The sequence below is a fragment of the Coenobita brevimanus genome, chromosome 47 (assembly GCF_032717465.1).
Source record: "Coenobita brevimanus isolate Jiangsu-jjx chromosome 47, ASM3271746v2, whole genome shotgun sequence".
NCBI classification, from domain to species: Eukaryota; Metazoa; Arthropoda; class Malacostraca; order Decapoda; family Coenobitidae; genus Coenobita; species Coenobita brevimanus.
This window is the reverse complement of record NC_137000.1, coordinates 10002239-10013161: the sequence shown is the minus strand read 5'-3', so window position 1 is coordinate 10013161 and position 10923 is coordinate 10002239. Positions and strand designations below refer to the sequence as shown.

The following is a 10923-nucleotide window of genomic DNA, read 5'->3' as shown; positions in this document are numbered from 1 at the left end:
TCCATACCATTCCTTCCTCCGCCCCTGCGTCTCTTTCACTACTTCTTTTGCATTTCAATTCCTCTTCCCCTCCCCCCCCCCCACCCCGCCAGCATAAGGGTAATTGGCCGAGGCTCACTTTTTCGCGCCAATAAGTTCCCGAAGTCGTCTGGGTTCGGTTTGTTGACGGACTCGGCACCACCATCTGATTCTCTTTTGTGTCTTGACTCCACACACACACACACACACACACACACACACACACACACACACACACACACACACACACACACACACACACACACACACACACACACACACACACATTTACGTATATACTGTCACATGACTACACACGTATAAATATCACAGGAATACACATACTTCATGCTTACTCTCTCTCTCTCTCTCTCTCTCTCTCTCTCTCTCTCCGGCCAGACGATTTTACCAAGTTTAGGAGAGACTGATTGTGAAAGAGGTTAACTAAACAAGGAAACGACCTCACCCACCCACCCACTCAACCATACCTCCACCCACACCCACTTATAGCTTCCCCACCCACTTTATCACACCTTCCCACCCACCTTAATGATTCTTCCTATACCGTTATCGTCCTCTCATCCACTTCGACCACACCCACATACAACATCCACACTCATCCACTTCACCCACCTGTCCTTACTCATTCCACCTCGTTCGTCATCCTCCACCTCACCCATCTCGTTTCATGTTCACCCATCTACAGCATCCACACAAATCCACTTCACTACCAGTCCATTTTCACCCCCTTACAGCATCCACTCCATCTCCCCAATCCCTCCTCTTCCCCAACCCCCCTTCCCATCCTTTCTTGACTCCACCTTCTTCATGAACCTCTATCCACTCACTAAACCGTCCACATCCACACAAGAAACCCACCTGTCCACACTCACCCACCCACCTATTCACACCCTTCCACCCACCTACCTACACCCACTCTTCATCCACACTTATCCACTCACCAAACCCGCCTATTCACACCCGTCCACATTACTCACCTGTCTACCCACCTTACCTATCCACACTCACCTATCCACCTGTATTCATCCACCTTCCCATTCCCTCCCGTTCATCTCTCTCCCTTTCCTCCCTTTACTGAAAAAAGTCTACCTACGCAGGGCCAAGAAAAGTTGCAGAGTTGATGGAGAGCAAAATTATCTCTTCATAAATCTATCAAATGGGAGAAATCTCGGTTAAGCCTTACGAAGTTGGTCAGGCAAGATGATAGTCTTTTGTCCTGCGTCCCGGCGACCTCCCGACTTGGCCTGGGCTCATTTTAAACAAATGAATTCCCGTTAGACCCGAGGTATTTAAAAATTGCGTGAACAGAAATACGGTATGTTTATTCATTGTCAACTGATATATTCTGGTGGTGTGTGTGATCGTGATGTCCTTAGTATCGTGTTTGTTGTCGGTGAAATCTTGAAGGAGGTGCACGGGTTCGAACGCAAGAGGGCGATTATGGCGCCAAAATCTGGACTCGTGGCGGGAAAGTGGACATCCGGCGGGCAGCTGAGCCTCACGCGCCGACAGACACACAAACAGCCGCCATTGTCCCGAATTAGCCTCACACACGTTTGGAATATTTGAGTTGGCGCGCTGGAGGGGGGTGATGGGGGAAGGAGACAACGTTGAGGAAGGTAATGCCTTATTCTAGGTGACATGAGGCTTCGTAGCGTCCTTTTCTTGGTTTATTTTGATTATTATACCTTAACACTTGTAGGTTCCTGATATCTTTTTAATATTGACAGACATGTAATATAATACTGAGGTGTAATGTACAGACAAAATCGCAAAGGAAGACGTGATACGAAATCTCTGGTCACTCCCAAGGCGGTCCGTATTCTGAAGTTAGTTCAGGAGGCTCCGTAAATTATACGTTGATATTCTACTTTTAATTTTTTTTTTTTTAATGCAGTTGGAAGAATTATATCAGTCTTTAAAGTGTTGTTTATGTAGATGATACAAACAGTTTTCGCTTCACTTGGACACATCTTTTTAATAAACCCCGGCTCATCGAAGACAACACACACTGTACTGGTAATATCAAGGTCCAAGCCTCCTTGGACCTTGGGTAATATGAGGATTGGCACAACATACGAGATTGTTAGTGTGTTAATGTGTATAGTGGCAAATACTGTATTCAGTTATTGCAGATGGTTTGTAGAGATGTTAACACCATCACTACGATGACGTATTGGTCTAGTTCTTTGCCACCACGAACGATTTGACTCAACTACGGAAACACTGATCGTAGTGAAAAGGTAATGGCGACTACATCGAAACCTCCAGTCCTTAGAAAGTCTATCTAAAGCTGAATAATAATAATAATAATAATAATAATTTGCATCATCGGACTGTAGGAGTTAAGGCCACGAAAATACTGGTGTTTTGTTTTCGCTGTGGTTGTCTTGGGCTTCTTTTGGCTGGTGTTACAGGCATTGTAGCTGGCATAAGAGGATGTGTAGCACCTTTTCATTAGCGATTTATATTGCTTGTCACACCGTAACTATGTAGTGTTACATAGTTTTATCTGCAGTTCTACGTATTTTGCATTAGTAGAATATAAGGGGATGTTGACCTCATTGCGTTGTAATATACATAATAAATAACGAATCCACAGGTAAGTAAAAGTGTGTGTGTGTGTGTGTGTGTGTGTGTGTGTGTGTGTGTGTGTGTGTGTGTGTGTGTGTGATTTATTTTCAGTCATGTCTGTCGTGCTTTGTTCGTGCTTCCTTGATAGTGAGTTTTACCTTGGGATAGCAAAAGATGATAGATAGATAGATAGATAGATGTAAAGATAGATGGAGAAATAAGTAGAGAAATAATGGGTTGTAATGGAGAGGATAGTGAATATTACCTTGGGATGACAAGATAGATAAATTGATAGATAGACAGAGATGGAGAAATAGTTAGACAAGAATAGTGAGTTGTAATGGATAAAGATAGATGGAGAGATAGATTGATAGACATTAACAGTGGGTTGTAATGGATAGATAAAAGATAGATGGAGAGATAGATAGACAAATAGTGGGTTGTAATGATAGTATAAAGATAGATGGAGAGATAGATAGTCATGTTTATAATTTAGAGGATAGTTTCGTGTTCAAGACAGGTCCAGTCGTAATAAAAGTTACTTTGGGGTCGACTCAGGGATTAGGCGTCTGGCGGTAGATAAAACAAGTAGATACAGTTGTTGTTTAATTGTGAAGGGAATTTTGTTCAGTACAGTGTCGGGTATATTAAGGAAGCAGCTTAGGGATGTGGCAGTAGGTGGACGCAGATAGACAGGTAGATAGATGGATAGGTAATGTGATAGCAAGGGTAATATTTTGCTTAGGATAGTTGCATAATAAGGGGTTAGCCGAAGAATCAACTGTGGGATTAGGCGTGTAACAAGATAAATAGATAGAGGTAAATAATGTAATACAGAGGATAATATGTTCAAGACAGTTGTTTAAGGGTGTGGCAGTGGAGGTAAATAGAAAATACAGGCAGGTGAACTGACAAAGAAAAAAATGTTTAAATGATACGAAAACTGCCGTATTTAACTCTTTCGCCGCGATTGATAGGCAACATTTGGAGATTTTATTCAGGGTCACACACACACACACACACACACACACTATATATATATATATATATATATATATATATATATATATATACAGTATATTTATATATTTATAAGTATAAATGTACACTACATACATACATAGAGAGAGAGAAAGAGAGAGAGACCCAAGGAGTCACAGGGCTAAGACAATCCCATATCAGACAAGGAAGCAGGTTAGAGAAGGTTAACCTTGGGACCTGATATAGGCCTAGGGAAGAGAAAGGGGGACCTGCTGTCCAATCCGCATTCTCTCTCTCTCTCTCTCTCTCTCTCTCTCTCTCTCTCTCTCTCTCTCTCAAAGTGGCCATAATATAGCCGTGAGATCACTAAAATTTTGTAGCCCTTTCACTGCCGTCCGTACTTTATTTTATTCAGGCTGACAGCAGATTTTGTTCATTTAAGAAATCCTATAGTTTTTTCACTGTAACTTGGCCCAGAATTTCGCCTTTTGTAGCTTATTTCACGTACCTTAGTGGCAAATTAAGACTATACTACGGCTCTACATCCTCTTCATAGCACCTCTTCATTACTAGCGCTGTGTTCATGCATTAATCTCTTATTATAGCTCTGCATTCAAGGTAAGAGAGCAGTTTTAGGCCAAGTTAGAGTAAAAAGGGTATAGCATCTTATTCTAGTGTTTATCTTGTTACAGCCCAGCAGTGGAGATAGGAAGATAGCGATTTAGATAAGGAGATGGCTTTTTAGGCCAAGGTAAAAAAAAAAAAAAGTATCAAAGTAACCTTTTCTTTCAACTACCACACTTTTGGATTTTACACTGATACCAAAGGATTATTTTTATCAATTGTAGGGTTGAGTGTATATTCCACGTTGATTTCTTCAGTACGAGGACGACTTATGGTAAAAGGCTAATTAGACTCAGAACTGAATGTGGTGTCATGTATCGCACTCATACCCGAGACCAAAAAAAAAAAAAAAAAAAAGGATAGTACAGTATCTACAGTACATTATATGCAAGCGTTTGATTGAAAGGCTTAGCGCCATAAAAGTATGCAGTCTATGCTTATAAAACAAAAGATGTTTATCAGATCGATGTTTCAGTGTTTTTTTTTTTCTTTACCCAAGAATCACGTGAGGCGGGAATGCACCGTTATTTTGGAAGTTAAAGGACAGTTTACGTAACATATTGATTAGGAAGAGTGAGTGCGTTGGCGAGGAAGATGTTCAGCATGACTGCACTGTTAGATTATTTTGATCTGATAGCGCGTAATCAGCATGGTATGCGGTATACTCTTTAATAGAGGTCTGCTTATCTGATTATGCATGTTTTAGCAAGAACTGCGCAAATAAGAGTTAACATGGTGATAATACGCAAAGTTTTCCTAGTGCTCCCGGCAGCGAGGAAGGATTGACCACGCTGCCAGACGTGTCAGCGTTGCGTGGCAGAAGTGACGGTTCAGTTCTCTTTAACTTTGTGTTCCGCGGCGAGGCAGTTCACACCTTCTCTGTCATATCACTCCCTCGTGATTTCGATAAAGGTAACGTGCCCGTGGTTGTAGCTGGTCCGTTGTTCTCCAGTAAATGCCTCGAGAAGCAGGTTATTGATAAGGATTGTGACACGTGCTTTTGAGTTTGCCTCCGTTTGCTTGCGGTACGCGCAGTTGCAGATGTGTGATGAGGAGAGGGTGCATAAAGAATTGAATTGGCGGTAATCAGCGAGTAGTGTAGGAAGACTATTTACTCTGCATCTTTAACGTACTATATGGACGTATAATTATCATAATCATTATCTTGACCCCTGTTTTCGTGAAGTAGGTTATCATTATCGTCATCCTACGCTGTTTTCCGCTGTTGACAGTGTTGGTGGATATAGAATCATCGTCGTCGTCGTCGTTTATTGCAGTGTTAAAATTAGGAAAGAGTTAATTAAAAAGGGGGGAGTAAGGCCTTAAAATAAAAACTGTCGTCAAAGAATACAACGCAGCAAGCCACGTCTCCATTCGCGCTTCATTCAAACCTTGCTCAAACCCTAAAAGATTTTACCTATTAGGATATAACCGTGTCGTGTTTTCTTAAGGTTAAAGGTTAATAGGTAATTGTGTTCATCCTTCCTTCCTTCCATTCATCCAGCCACTTTGCCCCTTCGAGGACGTTGGGACCCTGGGCTAGGCAACATAATTACTCATCAGCTTATTTATCATCATCAACCGGACCTCCATTCTCACCCAAGGGCGAGGTGAGGAGTAGCAGCATCCAGATAGCCAAAGTTTGCCCAGTTCAGTGGGTCACGCTTCCATTCACTCATTCAAGCCCACGGAATCCTGGCTCCATCTGATAGGCCAAAAGGTTTTCACCACGTGCTGTAGCAGCACATATACGTATCCGATCGAGTAATTCCGAACGATGTCACGTTAAAAAGGAGTGTCAAATCCCTGGTCATAAGGTTTGCACAAAATTCATCAAGCCAGCTCGATCTCTAGTCAGTCCCGTAACCTCATCAACTTCCATACCTCTCTTCCTCACACACCCATTCACCATATCTCCACCATCTTGGCCTACCTAGCCCCCTCCCTCATTCAGATTCACCCAGATATACATTTTTCACCACTTTGTTATCCATTCTCTCCACATGACCATACCATCTCGATAGTACACTCTCCTCGATTTCTTCGGTTCTGGTGTCCACAGACTTCCTCACTCCGCATCTTTCACAAGTCGCATTATTCTGTATCCAATCCACTCTCTACTCCGCATACGGTACATTCCTGGACTCCCCATCTCCACTGCTCCTACTCTTGACTTTTCATTTTCATGCCACACCATAGTCTCACATCCATATGTTAAAGTTGGCACTAACACTCCTTAATGTAAGCCTTGTGCAGCTACAACACTCAAGTGTTTGATCAAGGCCTTCATAGCATCAGCTGTTTTCCCTCCTTGGGTCACTCTGCTTTCCATTTCTTTTGCACATTTCCCTCTTTTCTATCACCGTACCAAGGTATTTGAACTCTCACCAGTTCCAGTCTCTCTCCATTCATTGTGACATCACACTGGGAGTCACTTCTCTCAGTAACCATCACTTTCCCCTTTTCTACATTTGCTCTCAAGGCACGACGCTCACAGACATCAGCAAAATTCTGCACCAGACCAAGCTCTAAACCGGTATTTGCAAGCAGTCTCGTGTTTTTACTTCTCTTCACCCCATCCATATATATATTTAACAACCATGGGGACATCACACGCCAGCATTGATCGTGAATTATTCACTTAGATGCCCATTTACCCATACACGTGCATCACTACCATAAAAGCTCTCAACGGCACCTAGCAGCTCACCATCTACATCGTACTCAAGCAGTACCTTCCACAATCCTTCTCTATTTACTTTGTTGTATGCTTTTTCCAGATCCATAAATGCCATAAACACCTTACAGTCCTTCTCACAAGCCTTCTCTACTATGTCTCACTGCAAATATTTGATACACACGTCCTCTGCCACTCCTGAAACCACCCTATTCCTCAATCACTAGGCTTTCTGATATCTCTCTTACTTTATATATATATATATATATATATATATATATATATATATATATATATATATATATATATATCTTCCATATACCGGTGCCTTCCCTACAACACTCACAGACTTATGCCACGATAATTTTTGCACTCACTTCGCTCACCGTTATTCTTGTAGGGGTACAATCACAGCTTTTTTCCACTCTACAGTACAGGCACAGTTTCATTTATCCATGCTTTCTTACATATCTCCAACAAGCACTTCGTTCCGCTCTGTCCACTACACTTAATCATCTCTGCATACATCTCATCAGCACCAGCTACTTTCCCATTTTTCAGCTGTTTCACAGCACTCTTCACTGCTGCGAGTGTCACCTTTCCTAGCACTACATTCCGTCTCTGCACACCCCTGAAGCTAATCATGTTTACTGCCGCTCTGCAGTCTCCATTCACATTCATCAGACTTGAAAAATATTCTTTCCATCTGGTCGTAACTTCATTCCCATGGTTAATAATCTACCACTTACATCCTTCACACTTTCTCATCCTTCCACTGTCACTTCCACATTTCCGTACCTCTTTACAGAATAACTTACTATTTTCAGAGTAATTTGCTTTCATTTTTTTTTTTTTTTTTTTACCTAGACAATCATTTACCTCCTTCTTCCTCTTCACTAGGCTCTTTACATGCTTCTTGCTCTCGATATATTCTTTTTAGTTCAATTGAACCCCTGTCCTGTATTCACTCTAGCCACTTCGTTTCCTCCAGTGCCCTCTTAACCTCTTTATCTCACCATGCCGTACCTTTCTTCCTCGTTATTAGTCTTGCCACACCACGTACCGCTTTAGCATTCCTAACTAAGCAATTCCTATATGCATTCCACAAGTTGTCTAGATCCATTTCTTTCCAATTCACGTATTCCAACTCCTCCCCTACTTTGGCCTTGTATTCATCTGCCCTTTCTTAATTCCTCAGCTTCTCAACTTTGTCTTTCTCCGTGACTGCTCATCTCTTTCTCTTGGTCCACCTCACTCCTCTCAGCATGATCTTGCATACCACAGTCATATGATCTGACAAACTTCTACATCGTCCTTTCACTGCCCTCCTTTCAGCATCACTTCCCAGCACTGATTTCTCTGCGAGCACGTAATCAATCAGGCTCCTTTCAGCACGATCTCCATTCCCTCTATACCATGTGTATTCATATGCATCTTTATGTTTGAAGTAAGAATTACAAATGCACAACCTCCTTTCCTGACAAGTCTTTCACTCACTTTCCTTTATCATTCTCTCCTGGTACTCCATTACTACCCATTATATCATTCACAGGACCAGTGCCTACTCTCCCATTTACATCACCCATTACAAACGTTTTGTAACTCCTAGGCATTTCTCCTACTACTTCATCCAGCTCATCCCAAAGCCTGTCTTTCTCTGTCTCGCTCCTGTCATCACACTGTTCATATGCTGCTGTCAGAACAATACCCTTTCATTGTGGAACTTAGGGTGTCACTTCTGTCTTTTTTATATATAAGAAATCGTAGCAGTTGAATGAGCCCTTTCGCTTCCCAGTTTGTATTTGGTTTGATGCAGTACCGGTATTTAGTTGTTGCCCTCCCCAGTCGGTTGTATTTAGGTATGGAGACCTCTTCCAGATGAGTTTGAAAATACCATCATTAACCCCTCCAGTGCCAAGACGTCTTTTATATTATACTATGGCAACCACTGTAGTCTGTTGGTTTTCATCCGACGGAACTGAACCACTCAGCTTCAGTACTATGTCGTGGTTGCTTGAAATTCGATGAGCCATAGTTAAATAGGGATGAGTCTCCTTGGTTACTAGTCAGATGAATCCAGTCGTACCACATTTGGCTGTCAACCGAGCTGAAAGTTGTCAGGAAACTGCCAAGTTAGAGTAAACGCGCTACAGACTTTCGTGTAGCCTAAAGAGAGGCCTGGTAGTGAAGGCGTTGATATTTGGATATGTAGTGGTTGAACATTATCTGCGCGCCGAATGTAATACTTTTGTGCAGGGATGGCCAACCAGTAGCTACCAGTTTTTGTCCAGCTTATTCCAGAAGTTACCCCCCCCCTTTTTTTTTTTTTTCGATTGTCCAAATTATAGCCAGTAATATTAGTTCGCATCTCCTGAGCATTTTATGGTTAGTTAAGTAAGGATTGGGATTTAATTAGAGAATAGTTAGTGTATTTGATTTATAATGCCCTTGAAGTGTTCGTTTATTTGTTTATTCATGTGTATATTTTACTTTTACATATACACAGCAATTAAATATAGAAATCAAGGGCGCGTGCTAAGTCTAGCCGAATGTACAGTCTGAGCAGCCCTGGTTTGTAGGTTTCCCATCAGGAGGGTGTAAGTGTTATCTAGTCAGCAGCGCAAGTGTCCCGCCGGACCGGATAACCCTCCCACCGGCGCCTCTCCTCCCCTCCCCTCCCCTTCCCAACTAAGCCCAGACGAGTACATCAGACTTCCCCAAGGCTAACACGCTGTTCAGCCTGGTACGCTGTAGTCATCACGCGACAAACATTGCTAAGCCCTTTTCAGCTCAGTTGATGGTCTGGTGTGGCCTAATCATGCTGTCGGCCTGCACAATAAACATGACAGGTAATCAAGAATATTCGTTCCTACGTCATACCTAAGGCTCCTCATTTCATGCAGACACACTTGTCGACTGCCACCACCTCCGTCAGTAATATCTTGCGTAGATTACTTTCGTATAGGACTTGCAGTTTATATACACCAAGTCCATAATTAACGATCCACTAGAAATTCTGGTATCTTAAGTGACGTGGGTGATGCTGGCGGGATGACTGTGGGAATATTTATACAAGGTAGACCTTGATACCTAAGGCGTCACAGCAACACACTGGAAAGCTCCTGGCGTCGTGCAAGGAGCGGTGTATTTAGATCACCTTGAGTATGTTGCACAGAATGGTTTTAAAAGTAATATCCGCTTGATAAGTGGTGTAATCTAATCTGACCAAAACAATCATGTTGAAATGCAAAGTAAGGCACCATCGTAGTGAAAGGTAGATGTAAAGTAAAACTAGTGAAAATTGTGTGAAATGCAACCTGGAAATAACACGTCTTTAGCTTGAAGGGATTAAATTTTCTGCACTAACTTTATATTATGTGGCTTAGAGAGAGGCTTTGTATTTGTAGCATAGAAATAGGCTTTATGTTGTCTGGCATAGAGATAAAGGAAGACCCCAGTTAACAGTGTCCTTGGATCCCCAGTGAGGCAGAACTCGTCAGCCTAGTCATCTTTGTTTACACACGTATGCCTGGGCGTTGGGGAAAGTGATTAGACTCGTGTTTGTTTTTCTTGGCTTAAAATTGTCTTCTTTCCGTCATCAGGTACTATTCTCTTCTTATTTTAGCCTAATTATATCATTTTCCCATGAGTGCTCAGTTTGAATACTATACTCCTTTTATCCTAACTTGGCCTAAAATTGTCATATCTCTATCATCAGTGCTGGGTTGTAACAAAAGAATAACACCACAGTATGGTACTAGTCACAAAGAGATGTCGTGGAAAGAACCGAATGTAGAGCCGTAGTATTATTACCTTATATTTTGCCATTGATCTGTGTGCTCTTCATGCAGTCTTTGTCAGTTTTGAAAAACATATAAGGAGAGAAAAAATAGGATAATGGTTAGTTTAGAAATAAATCGGTAAGGAAAAGGTGCTAGGAAGCCGCCTTACCCGACGAGAATACGGGCCTTGAGCTCTGTCCTCTGTGTCTGCTCTGTTTTCCGGCCATTTTTTGTCCATAGCTTGAA

The 10923-nt window shown here is 42.0% G+C and overlaps 1 protein-coding gene across 1 annotated transcript in view; it reads left to right on the top strand.

Moving 5' to 3' along the window:
- The first annotated feature begins 5062 nt into the window (after nucleotides 1–5062).
- Nucleotides 5063–10923, top strand: part of LOC145398937 (hexokinase-2-like) — a 33422-nt gene continuing 27561 nt past the window's right edge. The window contains exon 1 of the mRNA XM_080271675.1: nucleotides 5063–5130. The gene's annotated coding sequence lies outside the window, so the exon portion shown is untranslated. The remainder of the gene's footprint in view (nucleotides 5131–10923) is intronic.